The sequence below is a fragment of the Paramormyrops kingsleyae genome, chromosome 3 (genome assembly GCF_048594095.1).
Source record: "Paramormyrops kingsleyae isolate MSU_618 chromosome 3, PKINGS_0.4, whole genome shotgun sequence".
Lineage (NCBI taxonomy): Eukaryota > Metazoa > Chordata > Actinopteri > Osteoglossiformes > Mormyridae > Paramormyrops > Paramormyrops kingsleyae.
In genome coordinates this window covers 41189013-41205960 of record NC_132799.1, presented here as the reverse complement: position 1 = coordinate 41205960, position 16948 = coordinate 41189013, and the positions used below count along the sequence as shown (strand labels likewise).

The 16948-nt window shown below is 38.1% G+C and overlaps 1 long non-coding RNA gene across 2 annotated transcripts; it reads left to right on the top strand.

The window, feature by feature from the left end:
* The first annotated feature begins 922 nt into the window (after positions 1-922).
* Positions 923-5931, top strand: LOC111841239 (uncharacterized). Of its 2 annotated transcripts, none has more exons than XR_011989738.1 (14): positions 923-1139; positions 1602-1804; positions 1958-2026; positions 2123-2356; positions 2587-2947; positions 3066-3951; positions 4041-4168; positions 4268-4393; positions 4533-4598; positions 4683-4771; positions 5159-5264; positions 5385-5490; positions 5581-5636; positions 5791-5931. It is a non-coding gene; the product is annotated as an uncharacterized lncRNA (long non-coding RNA). The 2 variants fall into 2 exon arrangements; XR_011989739.1 differs by having other exon boundaries at positions 1953-2026.
* The last annotated feature ends 11017 nt before the right edge of the window (positions 5932-16948 follow it).

Below are 16948 nucleotides of genomic sequence, written 5' to 3'. Positions count from 1 at the left end.
CCAGGTAATCTACCATTTTCTCTTTGATTATAGCCTCCATAACTTTACCAGTTATACAAGTTAGACTGATTGGCCTATAGTTTGACAAATTACTTCTATCCCCTTTTTTGAAAATGGGCGTTATGTTGGCATGCTTCCAATCAGAAGGTACCACACCTGGTCACAGTGGTTACAGAAATCTGTTTGTTAAGCAAAATTATAAGGATTACAAATTTATAGCTGTCTCATTAAGAACACCTTAACTGTATAGATCCTATGAAATATTGTTGTGAGAACTTTTACAGTTGTGCTTCATACAGTTCATTAAAGTAATAAATGATGCAGTATCTTTGTGTATGTATGTGTGTATTTGGTATCCATACATGTGTCTATTAAGAAGTCTCTGTTGTGACTAAAAGTATGTCCTAATAAAAATCTATCTGTTTGAGGAAGACTAGATAAAACTTACATCTCTAGACATTTTACAATATGACTGATAAAGACACATTTAGAACATTTTAAACAGTTTACATTTTTAAAGCAATTTGAGAAAAACCTGTCAAGAACATATGCTGAATATCATTTGATTCAGGAGAACCAAGGTCTAATAAGCTCCATTACATAGTCAATTATAAAACTATTTTAAATTAATAAAACTGCAAGCAAGCAGGCAAAAAATAAATAAAAGAAAGAAAACATAACGAATTAAAGAATAAAAGAACGACAAAACTAATATATAATAATTAATATTAAATAATAAATAAATGTAAATGTAAATCTCTGTAATATGAAAATAGCTAATATGTCTAATATTTTAATTGATGTAATAATTTAAAAGCAATAACTAATTAGTGGTGCTGTAAACTACTTCACTATATGCAAATGTGACGAAACTAAATGTTTCAATTTTGCCATTCAACGATTTATGCGCGTTCTGAGCGTAGTCGCGTGCAGTGGAACTTGAATAGCAAAGCGTTACTACCTAGGAAAAGGTCATAAATTATATGTTGTGTTAACCTGAAAAGTGTATAGGTTGCAAAATGGACCCAACTTTGTACAATGAGGTTCTGATATATTTGACTTCTGGAAAATATCCAAAAATCTGAGAAAGTCGGAAAGATATGTCATCCGACGACGTGCACATCAGTATGCTGTTAAAGGTAAGTACATATAAAACCTATATTTTCTGCATATTTTTTATTTCTAAAAGTAATAGGCCTAATATCACATTAATAATCATTAAAAGTATATTTCTATTGCAATTGTTTGGCACGCTGATCAGATTGTCCCCTTGCGCCCTAGGCTGTCTTGGAGAGGCTGTAGGCCACGCGCGGCCGCTAGCATGATAAAAGGATTGTTATTACAATATAGCACTGATTATAAGGCCTGAATGGATGGTTGGATGTATAGATTTATAGTTTTAAAATACAAGTGCTGTGAACAACGTATGTTTTACCGTAAGAGACTATAAATGGTAAATAGTGTAAATGACGTAGTATTAAATAATTATGTCATAACGCTATTAATTATAATGTAGGGATAGGTATTATAAGTGTTTGTATCTATAGTATATAATATAGTTTTATAAAGATAATAATGTTATTTTACACTTCGTATTTCAGATGACGTGCTACATTATGTCCGCAATAAGGGCACAAATAAAGAGCTCCTAGTGAAGGTTCTTCGAAGCGCTGAAGAAGCCGATGCTGTTTTTAAGGAATTCCATGCAAACCCTGCAGGTGGACACAGTGGCAAGGAGAAAACCCAAGATGCCATTTCCAGGCGTTACTACTGGCCTGGGATGAATATTGATATTCAGAACTGGGTATGTTTGTGTATGTGCAAATACAGTGGTCACAGAAAGTCCAGGGATGCAAGGTTAATTTATGAGAAATACTGCAAATTCATATGATGTATAACAAAAAATTATTTGTAGAACTGTATTCATTAATGAAATGATGTTTTTGTCTAAGTACAGATCAAACAGTGTTCAGCATGCCAGGGCAGGAGAACTGTCAAGCAGACAGAAACATACGTTCCTATAATTGTAAGCAGCACACTATATCATGTTAAATATTATATTTGTACATGTACATGTAACTCTTCAAAACTCTGCTAATGTCTAATATATTTTATTTTAAAGGTAAATGAGCCGTGGGAGTTAGTTGGCATGGACCTCATAGGAAAGCTGACGATGACTCAGAAAGGAAATCAGTACATTTGTGTGCTGATAGACTACTTCACAAAGTGGGTCGAGGCATTTCCTTTAGCATCTAAAACAGCAGAGGAGGTCACAAGGTGTATTGTGGATTTTGTTTACCGTTTTGGAGCACCTAAGAGGATTTTAACAGATCAAGGGCGAGAGTTTGTAAATCAGGTTTGCTATATGTCTTTGATAAATTAGTACACTTTAACCATATTTTCATGTTGTTCACTGTGGAGTTTTGTTAACAAAATTGTGCTTTTTCATGACCTTAATAACACCATAAAATATAACAAATGTACTAACCTAGAGTATTAATTAATATCAGACACTTGCTGTAACAACAGGTAGTTATGATGTATCTAAAATCTGTGTTTTCATTCTGTTTATTTTTGTTTTACAAGTTAAACAAGGAAGTATGCAAGCTCTTTGGGATTTCACGGAGTCTGTGTTCCCCATACCACCCTCAGACAAATGGTCTTGTGGAGAAAATGAATGGAACCATACAGAGGGAGGTCTCATTTATACTTTTATTTCTGCTTCACAATGACAGTTATCATGTACTTGGTATGTGATCTCTTCTATTTTATGTCTAGGGCCCTGGCAAAACTTTGCCAAGACAGACTGGATAAATGGGACCTTTATCTGGACGCAGTCCTTTTTAACATACGAACAAAAAAACACCTAACAACAAAGTATTCCCCTTACTTCCTCCTATTTGGACGGGAAGCACGTTATCTGTCTGAGGTCCCTGAGTCTTTTGACGTAAGTAGTCAAATTAGAACTTGTCTAAAAAAAGGCAGTTGTTATTTTTATGTCTATTTAAAAACAATATTTTGTTTCTGTTAAAGTCAAAATCCTTAATTGTCTTTTTGTTCTTTAGATAAATGAATCAGTGGAGGAAGGGCTATTGAAAGAAATAATAACTCCCGCTCTGCAAATGCAGGACCAGGTGTTCAATTATGTCAAAGAGAACATGAAGACAACCAGGGACAAAATCAGGCAAAGAAAGGACAAGAGTTCTGGTGCCAAGCCATATCAGTTCAAAATTGAAGATTTGGTACTCCGAAGGAATGTTAGGAGTCAACAGCAAAAAGGGGGAAAACTGGAGAAAGACCTTTTAGGGCCATTTAAGATTCTTGCAATAGAGGGGAAAAATGCAGACTTATTAGGTGAAGATGGAACAAAGTTCCTGAAAATAAATGTGGATCATCTTGTTCCCTATGTGGAAGATGTTCCACGGATTCCTCACAAACCGCAAAAATCCTTTATTGCCAAGCAAAGTGATGGAGTCCCTTCATCTCCAGTCCATCGGATCCCTCCCACTCCTACAAAGACAGCATCACGCCCACCTTCACCATCTCCAGTCCCTCAGATCCCTCCCACTCCTACAAAGACAGCATCACGCCCACCTTCACCATCTCCAGTCCCTCAGATCTCTCCCTCTCCTACAAAGACAGCATCACGCCCACCTTCACCATCTCCAGTCCCTCAGATCCCTCCCACTCCTACAAAGACAGCATCATGCCCACCTTCACCATCTCCAGTCCCTCAGATGTCTCCCTCTCCTACAAAGACAGCATCACGCCCACCTTCACCATCTCCAGTTCCTCAGATCTCTCCCTCTCCTACAAAGACAGCATCATGCCCACCGTCACCATCTCCAGTACTTCAGTTCTCTCCCTCTCCTCCAAAAACAACATCAAGCACACCTTGCCCTTCACCAGCCTCTTCGTCAGCTGTTACATGCATCTCCAAATTTGAGAAAAGTAAGATCCTGATTTGGTTATTAGTAAAATGAGTTTAAAATAGAATAAGTTTAGAATTTGCTGATAGTTATTATTTTAAAAAATTACAGGTGTTGACAAAGCTTGGTCTGGAAGAGTGTGGGACAAAAAAAGTCAACTTCTTGGCAAAATTGGCCCTTATAAATTTTTCAACTGGGACATCGGACGTCTTGCCCCTAGCAGACAACTAGAGAGTGAGGTCAGTTGTGTACAGTTGTGTACAAGGGAGGTAAAATTGTGACATAAAACTCTATTTAGAAAAGTTGGGTCAGAAATATATATGCTGTTCTTGTCACAGGTTATAAATGCATATATCTTTGCAATGGTCAGAAAACACAATCAAATCAGCGAGGACAAAGCTTTTATGATTGATTCTTTTGCTATGGCCAAGGTGTGGCAGGGGTCATACAACATTCTCAGAAAGGTACCATTTCTTCTCTTGATTATATATCTATAAATATGATTTATTTATTCTATCTATTTATTATATCTACAAATACAATATTGTATGTTAAAGAAGTGTGTAGTGGATGTCTTAGTCATGTCAATGCCTTTTTTGTCAGTGGAACCCCAAAGAGTACCAAATGGTACTTGGAGTGATCGGTGAGCACGGACACTGGACTCTTGCTGTAAGTGGACAGGCATATACATTTGTTTGTATATACATTTGGTTTAGCTTTAATTTTACAATTATGTTTGATTATTTGTTTTAGGCGATGTATCCATCACAAAAAAAAACAATTTTTCTGAATTCACTTGGAGAATCAAAGGAAAAGGTCGCCCGATGCCTTGACACAACAAGGTCAGAAATAATATGTCAGATTCTGTCACTATCAAAGCAAAAACATACAGTACTGTGCAAAAGCATTGGGCATGTGCAAAGAAATGGTGCAAGTAAAGATAAGTTTAAAATGTAATATACTGTAACTACACATTTTTACTTAAAAGGACAACACTACCAAACAATAATAAACAGTACTAGACTAAACTCAACATTTGGGTGTGTCAGTCAATTCCTTTTTGGAAAAGTAATGTTTGGATATCTAATCTGGACTCAATAATGCAGAAATCATAAAAAAACATCTATAATACAATTTGTATTAAAAATGTGGCTTTTGCACAGTCCTGTATGTCAAATTTTCATTAAATGATTAAACCAACTACGCCATGTGCGATGATTGATTTACAGGGCCTTTATGAGGAGAAAAGGCTGCAATGTGTCGCGGTGGACGTGTGGGACTCTTCCACACTCACTTCAGAGAGACAGTAGTTCATGTGGGGTGTTTGTGTGCAAGGTAAGCATCAATAAATGTTTTGGTTATTACCAAATATTGAAAAACAAAAATATAACATGATTTTAAGTTTGTGGAGTGACTTGAGCATAACCAAAATTAAATGTTTGAATATATTTTTAGTTTGCAGAAAGACTTTTGGAAAACCAGCGTCTTTGGTTTTCCAATGAAACTGATGTGATAAACCGCTTCCGAAAAGAAATGGCCGTATGGCTTCTGGAGGAATCAGGTGAATACAGCCATGTTTATATACACTGGTAGAAGTTTGAACTTATAAACACACACTTGTTTGTTTATTTATTTATGTTATCTGCAATAGATGACATCAGTGAAGTCTGCTCTTTTTGTGGAGAAGCGGAGACTGATGATTCATGGGTATGAAGGATGCAACACCCATACACACACAAACAAACCTATTTCCTGAAGACCAGTGCAAACCAGTAAAAAAATATTTCATAGGATCTATACAGTCAAGACGTGCTTAATGAGACAGCTATACATTTATAATTCTGATCATTTTGTTTAACAGATTTCCTGTAATGACTGTGACAAGTGGTTTCACTTGTGTTGTGCTGGAAATCCACCCGCAAACCAGGATTTCTTCTGCGTACAATGTGAGAAATGAGGAATAGTGCATTTAGAAAAGTGCTTCTTGGTAGAAGGTTGTTGTTTGTGCCTCTTTTTACCTCTTTCTTAAAGTTTTACTATTGTTTCAGTTAATATATATATATATATATATATATATATATATATATGTACAGTATATGTGTGTGTGTGTGTTTGGAAAACTGACTTTTGTTTGTGATTTAAAATGATTAAAAATATACAATGTAAAATTTCTCGGTTTATTTTATATCAGTGTGCAATATTATGTTGCTAATTTAAAAAGTTATATTACATGCAATATTTAGAATGGTTTATTACTGGACATAAAATAAATAATGTGAATGGATATCTTTGGCTCAATTTTCAAATAAGCACATATGCAATATCAAGTGAAGATATATGTTCCCCTACACTTTTCTGAGGAAAGATGTATGTGTGACTTCTGAAAATCACTCAGGTACATTGTTACATGAGGATACAGTAGTTTAATTAGTACTGAGGTCCAGAGTTGCTGTGTGCCTGTTTTAACAGGGGGGAACCAAATATCCTGGATGCCAGGAAATTATGTTTCCCCTACTATTTAAGCAAAGATGTATGTGTGACGTCTGAAAATCACTCAGGTACATTGTTACATGAGGATACAGTAGTTTAATTAGTACTGAGGTCCAGTGTTGCTGTGTGCCTGTTTTAACAGGGGGAAACCAAATATCCTGGATGCCAGGAAATTATGTTTCCCCTAATATTTAAGCAAAGATGTATGTGTGACGTCTGAAAATCACTCAGGTACATTGTTACATGAGGATACAGTAGTTTAATTAGTACTGAGGTCCAGAGTTGCTGTGTGCCTGTTTTAACAGGGGGAAACCAAATATCCTGGATGTCAGGAATTATGTTTCCCCTAATATTTAAGCAAAGATGTATGTGTGACGTCTGAAAATCACTCAGGTACATTGTTACATGAGGATAGAGTAGTTTAATTAGTACTGAGGTCCAGAGTTGCTGTGTGCCTGTTTTAACAGGGGGAAACCAAATATCCTGGATGTCAGGAAATGATGTTTCCCCTAATATTTAAGCAAAGATGTATGTGTGACGTCTGAAAATCACTCAGGTACATTGTTACATGAGGATACAGTAGTTTAATTAGTACTGAGGTCCAGAGTTGCTGTGTGCCTGTTTTAACAGGGGGAAACCAAATATCCTGGATGCCAGGCATTTTTTTTGATGGGGGATCTATAGAGGGGTCAACACCTTCCAGATGCAATAAACCAAAAACCACACTAGATGATTCAGAGGGAAATGTAAAACTGTGCTTAGAATTATTTTTAAAAAATCATACTAAGCCAATGTCCATCAGATTATAAAAATTACAGATTTTTGTTGCTGTACATTTCAGTAAGATTTCTTCTTTTCTTTGATTTTCAGTGTATCCCATTGCTGAACACTTCATTTATAGAACACTGGATCTACCCTGATTATCCACTGCTCTACACAGATGACAGTAATATTACAGTTAAAACATCATTCATAAATTACCATAAAGAAAACAACTATCGAATATAAGCTTCCTGAGCAGTTTTCTTGGTAGTTGTTAGTGTTCTGCCTTCAAGTAAATAGAGGTACAGAATATCAGGTCCATTAGACAGTCTCCATGTAGTACACAATCTAGTGGCAAAAGCCCAGCTGCATGGCAAGAAAACAATTTCATCATTTGAAAGTACTTAATGGCAAAACATGTTACGTTTAGATTGCATAGCTAGTATGTGTGTCAACACAGCACCATGTGAAACAAACATCATGTGCCCAGTTCCACAACAACAGAACTGGGCACACAACAGCCGGTTAACATATTTCGATCAAACTCCGGTCAAATATTATCATCAAGGCATGTACAGTCGTGGCCAAAAGTTTTGAGAATGACACAAGTATTGGTTTTCACAAAGTTTGCTCCTTCCTTGTTTGTAGCTTTTTGTCAGATGTTTCTAAGGTATACTGAAGTATAATCACAAACATTTCATAAGTGTCAAAGGCTTTTATTGACAATTACATTAAGTTTATGCAATATTTGCAGTGTTGACCCTTCTTTTTCAAGACCTCTGCAATTCACCCTGGCATGCTGTCAATCAACTTCTGGGCCAAATCCTGACTGATGGCAGCCCATTCTGGCATAATCAATGCTTGAAGTTTGTCAGAATTCTTGAAGTTCTCAATGGGATTAAGGTTTGGGGACAAAAATGTCGATGTTTTCTTCCCTGAGCCACTTAGTTATCACTTTTGCCTTATGGCAAGGTGCTCATTAATGCTGGAAAAGGTATTTTTCATCACCAAACTGTTCTTGGATGGTTGGAAGAAGTTGCTGTAAAATGATATTTTGGTACCATTCTTTATTCATGGCTGTGCTCTTAGGCAAAATTGTGAGTGAGCCCACTCCCTTGCTAGAGAAGCAACCCCATATGTGAATGGTCGCAGGATGCTTTACTGTTTTCATGACACAAGACTGATGGTAACGCTCACCTTTTCTTCTCTAGACAATCTTTTTTCTGAATGCCCCAAACAATTCAAAAGAGGATTCATCAGAGAAAATGACTTTACCCCAGTCCTAAGCAGTCCAATCCCTGTACTTTTTGCAGAATATCAGTCTGTCCCTGATGTTTTTCATCATGGGGAGAAGTGGCCTCTTTGCTGCCTTTCTTGACACCAGGCCATCCTCCAAAAGTCTTTGCCTCAGTGTGTGTGCAGTTGCACTCACACCTGTCTGCTGCCATTTACACTCACCTAAAGGATTATTAGGAACACCTGTTCAATTTCTCATTAATGCAATTATCTAATCAACCAATCACATGAGAGAGATGGAGAATGCCGGTTTTGTCAAAATGACAGGTTGGGTCAAAGGTCACAAAGGTCAAATAAATCAAAAAGTGACAGGTCCGGGCTGCAAGCCAGGTGACGTCATGAGATAGTGCGAGGTGGCTATTTTTTTGGCTGTGAGCCAGTTGAGCGTTGGGATAGGGGTTTATTTGTATATAGTTTATTTATTTATTATAATTATTATAATTTAATTATTTATTATTATTTAATTTTTTATTATTATTTAAGTATTATTATTATTTTATATTGAGGAGAGTGCTTATGAGTGTGGTGTTTTGTCTGCATCCACCGGGTGCCGAGCAGGGGACTGAGCAGGGGGTTGTTGCGTTAAGGTCCCAAACACTGGGTCTGAGTGGGTGGGTGGGTTACCTGATGGAGTGTGAGCGTACGCTGTACCGTGGTAAGGTCCCGGGCTTTGGAGAATCCGTGGAAAAGGGCTCGGAGAGAGCGATGCTGTGTCTGGTGCGGTACCGTGGTAAGGTCCCGTGGCTTTGGATAATCCGCAACTCGGAGAGAGCGATGCCGGAGAGCTGAGAGTTGTGCTGCGCGAGACTGAAAGAAACCCTGTGAGAATGAACAAGTTGGAGCTAAGAATGAGAGGAGGAGCTGGGTCTGACGTCCAGTAAAAAACGCTTAGCAGTAGTTTGACCGTCTGTGTGTGTGTGTGCGTGAAAGCCGACACCCCCCTGCAGCAGTAGCAGTTTGACCTTGTGTGGTAGTTTTTTTCAAACTTGTGTTTTTCCTCATGCAACCTATGTACATCCCGATAGGTCAAATCCCGGTCAAACTGTAGTTTGGGTCACACATCAAGTTGGACATTTTGTATTTCAGTAAATTTTGTCTTTTTCCCCGACTCCCCCCATACCGTCTGCGCAGTTAAAACGTACATCGAAATAGACATCAGATAAAACTTGACAGGACGTATATTTCTCCTTAAAGAATCCTAAGAAGTAACCAACCGCAGATATTTTTAGTATGCCGAGAAGGGTTTCCCTCCTTTGGTAGACACAAGTACCCCCACCCAGTATCATCAAGGCCTTGCCCTACTGGAAAGAGAAAACTACACGGGACCTGCATAGAGTAAGTATATTATTTCTTTTACGCGTGTTTTATGATAAACACCATACAATAAAATAACTTAAAATAATTATTTTATTTTTAGAGATTCAGCTATTTTGGGTTTGTTTTTTTTCTCTACGGGAGACGCTGCGGATAGAAAACTCCATATAGTGAGTATATTATTTCTTTTATACTGTACATATGATAAACGCTATACATTAAACACTATACATTATAACTTATTCTAATAATAGGTATTCCCTGTTTTCTATGTACAAGAGAGACGGCGCGGACCGGTCAAGAGAAAATCTACGCAAGACCTGAATCAGCAGGTATGGACGGAGCAACACCCCCCCCTCCTATACCTGAAGCGCTATTAAATGAAATAGACAACATCAACAACGCTAATAATGATGAAAATGATGCGGTTTACTTTGCTCAACACGACTCGCCACCAGCAGCGTCTGGTGAAGCGACAGCCCAAGAGCCCTGTTTGCTACCATCCTTAGAGACATTATTAATAACCTTCCTGTGCTGTTAGGGTCGGCACCGACCCATTTTTAAGTTTAACATGCATAAAAGCACCACATATATTTGTCCATACTCTTAAAACGAAAGGCTCCATATTGAACCTTTTAGATTGGTACATATATGACACTCCTTGGACATTCTCAATTAAAAGAAATGGCACCTTTTTGAAGGCAATGGTTATATTTCCTCTGGTTAGAACCCCTATAGTTCTATATAGCACACCCAAGAACCTTTTTTTCGAAATATATACTGCATCAAAGCTTTTTGACTTTGTCAGGAATGTCTATTTAAACTAAATAAATTAAAACAAAATCAAGGTAAGGCATCCCCACACATGTAAGGTAAGATAAGACCAGTTCAGTTTATTTATATAATTCTCTAGAGGTTTATTTTATCATTATTTTTTATTGAAAACGAGAGGAATGCTGTCAAAAGAAAGGTCCACAAAGCCACACCAAAAATATTAAAACCAGTCTTTTCATGGATAAGGAAGCCTAACAAGGTAACCAAGAAGTAAGAAACAAATTGGATGATAAATAATTGTTTTGAGGGTATCTTATGGCTGATGTAAGACACGTGCTGCTTGACACCGACCCGTCTAACATAAGAGACAGGAACAGAAAGCTAACATAGGCCGAAGGTTAAGCGTGTTAAATGAAAGGCAGCGGGATAATTCCCCATAATGCCGCACTATAACAAAATCAAACGCGACGTGAAAATGTTTAATAGACCTCAATAAAAATGTCAGGGACGTCTACGACAAACGCAGATTGTTGACTAGTGCGGAAACTGCCTTTTGGATACCGAACTGTAAAAACTAGCAGCATCGCAAAAAGGGTGTTGTAAGTCTTTAAAAATATTTCATCGAATGAATTTGTTAGTGTAACATGAAAGTGTTTCAAAGATGTACAGATGTTTTAAAATGTAATATGAAAGTTTTTCAAAGTAAGATGTACAGATGTTTTAAAATGTAACATGAAAGTTTTTCAAAGTAAGATGTACAGATGTTTTAAAAAATGTAACATGAAAGTTTTTCAAAGTAAGATGTACAGATGCTTTAAAAATGTTCGGGTGTTTTATTTTCTAGACGCGTTGTACAAAAACGTTTTGTTATGTGTACGCAGCGCAAGCATGTTTGTACAAAGTTTTATGCATTCATTTTGCGAATCAGTTTTGAAATCTAATATGAACGTGGCTTTTATTTTACAAAAACAAAGTTGCAAAAAATTTGTAGGCTCTTTATCAAAGCAGATTTTGTTAATATAACAGTTAAACAAGTTTTTTTTAATTTATTTTCAAAGTTGCACAAGGGTTTTAAAATGTAACATGTACACGTGTGTTTTATTTTTCAAACTTGTACAAAAATGTGTGTGTACATTTATCAAATGAGTTTTAAAATGTAACATGTACAGGTATTTTATTATTCAAAATAAAAGTTGTACATACATTTTGTTATATGTATGCAGCACGGTCATGTTTTTAAAATGTACTAATTTTTGCGGGGTGGTGGGCACCTCTCGTGGAATCTATCAATCTTTAGCAGCTTTTGAACCCTGAGCCACACGGGGACTGGGGCTTTTAACCGTGAGACTCGACACCTACACATTAGATCCTTACTTCAGCAATGGTTCCCATGTACCCAGTGTATAGGGTCAGGTCCATCGCAAGAGAATGTCTCCGCCGTGAGAGAACGATCCACCAGCATTTTGTGTATCAACGAATCTGTAACCATTCTTTCCATTCATTATATGCTGAGTTTTCCAAAATTGTTTTTTAGCTGAAGCATAAAAAGCTGTAACTTCGAGTGCACCTGGTTTAATAGCATTTTATTTATAACAGTAGGAGCTTGTAAACTGCATTTAGCGGTCGCATTAAAACACATTAAAAACTTTAACGAATAAAGCCTTAGTTATTTTTAATAAAGACGGCTTTCTAGTAAATGGTTTTCCTACAAGGTGATCCCGTGGCCTATACTTAAGACATCCGGGCGCCTGATTTGAGATGTTTACTGAGGACGGTATGTTAAGTTAACAGTAGTGACTGAGTTTTTTGCACTATTTGTTTATTGTTTGTTGTGTGTTCTACATACATGTTTTCACTGGAGGATCTGCTTTTATTCTCATTGTACATGTGTATAGTGACAATAAAAAGGCACCCATTCATTCATATAATATGTCGGACACAATGGCTCTGAGCACGAGGGAGTCTGCGGTGAGGCGCACGAGCTGCTAGCTGATGTAACGCTGCGAACAGTGGGGCTCTGACATTCTTAAGGTGCGGCTAACTATCCCCGAGACACTTTAGCCAGGATCGTGTATATTTGCGCTTAATGCTGCTGTCAATGTCAGGGTTTTGTTGACTCTTATAGGGAGCTGGCGAGCAATAACATTTTTTAGCTGGTCCTTTTCATTCAGTACATACACGCTTTAGAAGAAAACCTAATCACCATTTAAATAAATAAATAAATAAATAAATAAATAAATGTACAAAACTATTGAAATCTCCCAGAAGCATGTGCATATTTTTCTGGTTTGCGTGTGTGTGTGTGGGTGGGTGTGTGTGCGTGGTTGCCTAAGCCCAGTCGGCCTAGTGTTTGATAGGTGATGGAGAAGCGTACGGTCGTGGGGACAATAAACTACATGCGCCTATGCCAACATGTGTTTAAGTACTGTATAGCGACAAACATGGACGCTTTCTTTAACGTAAAACAGTTAAAGGCTCATTCGGTTTTGTTAACATTCTTAATTTTTTTAATTTCAAGTAGCCTCTAATCACCTTACATTAGTTCTGATTTACCGTAGTCACCAATTAGAGTATTTTAAAACAATGTCACTGAAATGTCACCACATGTTAAAGCTATCAAGGAAACATGATTATATCAGCGGAACAAACCAGTCGCCGGTATGTATAGACAGATCATGTGTTGCTCATCAATCGACAGCATTTTGAAATCTATTTGTATTTAGACAAATATATAGGGAATAAAGCGTTGTGTTTTAAAAGCAGACATTGAGGCCGAATTTAAATTGGTCACAATTGTATTTTTTTTCCGCAGCTAGAAGTGTCGGCTGAGCCTGATTTTAATTGGCATGTCGGTTTAGGATTCTTGCAGTAGAAGTTATGCAGTGAATTGCGGTACTCTGAAATTAAGTGATATGTGTATTAGAATCGTGAAGCGTCATCTTCCTTTGTTTTAGGTTCACCCCAGGCATTTTATGAATTGTAATGTAATATCAGACAGTGTGTGATGAATTTCTGAAGGCATGTTATATAGGACCATTTCGTGGAAGCGTCTCATGGAAAAATGTAGTTGCAGTTTGTCAGGACTAAAGACTGGCTAATATGACATGGTGAACAAGTCCTGTGGTTAAAGAATGCCTGCCTGCTGCTTAAAACATTGTGTTGTATGCCGAATATTTCTTGCCCATAGACTACATGTTGCTATACTGTTCCTTTGTAATATTCAAGTATTATTTTTTAAATCATTTAATGAAATAGGTAAATATCTCATCATTGATGACTATGGTCCACCTGAGTGACAAGTAACCTGTCCTGGACAGAGGTTTCTTTAAGGCCTGTTGTGGGAACCCCATGGTGTAGCATTAAGAGAAAGAATACAGGGAGTGGTACAAATGAGCAGTTGTCCTGCCCCATTTTACTCATTTTGGATGCTTAAATTACTAAATTGTGTTTTTAATGCTAATCTGTATGATTCTATGGTCTGAGTGAGTCTCCAGTACTACATGAATGGTAAACTTAAAAACTCTACTTCTCTTAGCTTAATGATATTTTCTTTTACTGTGTACGATTGGTAGAAATGAAAATCGTGATTTGCCTCTCAGCTTGTGTGTGTGTGTGTGTGTGTGTGTGTGCATGCGGTGTATCAACAATGACAATTAATCACTAAATTCTAAACAAACCCACATATAAAACCCCCTCCCCACCCTCCCCAGACACCTATAAAACACAGCATTCTTGCTCTCACCCCCCTCTCATTTTGTGAAAAGCATGTCTGTTGCCAAGACTACATCTAGGTAATCTACCATTTTCACTTGAATTATAGCTTCCATTATTTTTCCAGTAATGCTAGTTAAACTGATTGGCCTATAGTTACTTGTCACTCAGGGTGACAAGAGTGATTCTTCTGTTTTTTCTAGTAAATGATTCTATCTACTGCTCTTTCAAATGTGTAGTGGAACACCGTATAAGGGAAATCTTTTCTCATTTTCTACTTATCAACCTGAGCGTTACTGCTACAGCGTGACTGATTCCCTATGTGAGAGTTCAGAGTAGAGTGGCAGACAGGCAAGTGGGAGACCTACAATCACGATCGATAGATAGATTAGATAGATTAGATAGATTAGATAGATAGATAGATAGATAGATAGATAGATAGATAGATGATGGATGGATGGATGGATGAGCTGCTCTGTAGTGAATCAACTTCCGGTTGGGCGAACGCTGGCGTGACCTGACTGCCACTGCTCGCCGGTATTGAGTCTTCCTTGGATCTGCCCACTGGATGCTTAAGTTGTTAAGTTGTCCAAGTCCTCGCTCACAATGTGAATCAGTTGCATTTTTACCTGGTTTGTGTTTATCTGGACTCCACTGCCGCTTGTTTTCCAACCTGCGACGGGTCTGCTCCAATATTTGCCGGCTGAGCTCCTCCGGCTGCGTTTCCACCTGTCTGAACATTCGCCGACTATACTGCAGCTTTATCCGGACATCGCTTTCTGCCCTCGCCGAAGATACATTCACCCTGGGTCCCGCCGGGGTTTCCTGAAGGACACCTCGAAAACAATAAACTTCATCTGGTCCAGCTCCGGTCGTCCTCCATGTAACTCCAGCAGGACTGTCGACCACAGTGTGCTAGCAAGCCTAGCTCGGTCGACTAGCACTACTACTTTACGTGAAACTTCAACTGTCAACTTCGGTCTGTTAAATATCCGCTCACTTAAGAGCAAGGGGCATCTCATCTAGGATTTTTATGTCCAACTGAGACTTGGCAACTGCCTGATGACTTTTCTCAGCTTAATGAATCTACTCCTCCTGGATTTGTTTACATCTCTGAACCCCGTGGTTCCGGCCGGGAAGGAGGTTTCGCGATAATTTACCGTGAGAAATGGAGAGTTTTGGCGGTGTCTGTTCAGGCATTCGGTTCCTTTGAATCCACTGTATGTCAACTGTCTGGACCTACTCCTACCATCATTGCAACTGTTACCGTCCCCCTAAATCAAATACTGACTTTTTAAATGACTTTGCTACTTTTCTAACTCACTTATCTACGTTATCGTCAAATATAATATTGTTGGGGGATTTTAATATACACATGGACAATAATAACCCCTTTACAAGAGACTTTACATCTTGTCTCGAGAGTTTTGGACTTCAGCAGTACACTGATGTTCCGACTCACTTTAAAGGCCATATTTTGGATTTAATTTGCTGCTCTAGTGTTATCTCCTCTGATTGCACAGCAGTTGAACTCCCCATAACTGATCATTTCCTCATCTCATTTAAAGTTGAACTCACATTTTCTGTTCAGAAGTTCCCTCGTTTCATTTCCTTTCGCAATATTAAGAATATTAATCTGGATTTATTTATTTCTAGCATTAACTCCCTTATGGACATTCCCTATATACCCACCCCAGAAGAGTTAGTTTCCTATTATAACTCTGGGCTTCGTGATATTCTTAACTCTGTTACCCTATTAAAAACCAGATCTGTCTCTTTTTGTTTTTTTGCTCCCTGGTTTACATCTGAACTTCGGCTTCTGAAAACCAAAGGTCGCCAACTAGAGAGGCTTTACAGAAAAACTAGACTCACTATTCACAAAGAGATGTTCAAAGACCATATATCACACTACAGGAATTCTATTGCTCTAGCTAAATCCAACTATTTTTCCCATATACACTCACCTAAAGGATTATTAGGAACACCTTACTAATACGGTGTTTGACCCCCTTTCGCCTTCAGAACTGCCTTAATTCTACGTGGCATTGATTCAACAAGGTGCTGAAAGCATTCTTTAGAAATGTTGGCCCATATTGATAGGATAGCATCTTGCAGTTGATGGAGATTTGTGGGATGCACATCTAGGGCACGAAGCTCCCGTTCCACCACATCCCAAAGATGCTCTATTGGGTTGAGATCTGGTGACTGTGGGGGCCATTTTAGTACAGTGAACTCATTGTCATGTTCAAGAAACCAATTTGAAATGATTCAAGCTTTGTGACATGGTGCATTATCCTGCTGGAAGTAGCCATCAGAGGATGGGTACATGGTGGTCATAAAGGGATGGACATGGTCAGAAACAATGCTCAGGTAGGCCGTGGCATTTAAACGATGCCCAATTGGCACTAAGGGGCCTAAAGTGTGCCAAGAAAACATCCCCCACACCATTACACCACCACCACCAGCCTGCACAGTGGTAACAAGGCATGATGGATCCATGTTAGAGGTCGACCGATATGGGTTTTTCAATAGCCGATGCCGATGACGATATTTTGGAGTCAGGGTCAGCTGATGGCCGATATATGCTGCCTATAATTTTTGGCTGAAAATTGGACGTTTTCCCCTCTATTTGCATGATAAAATATCACATTAATAATAAACGATACACAAAA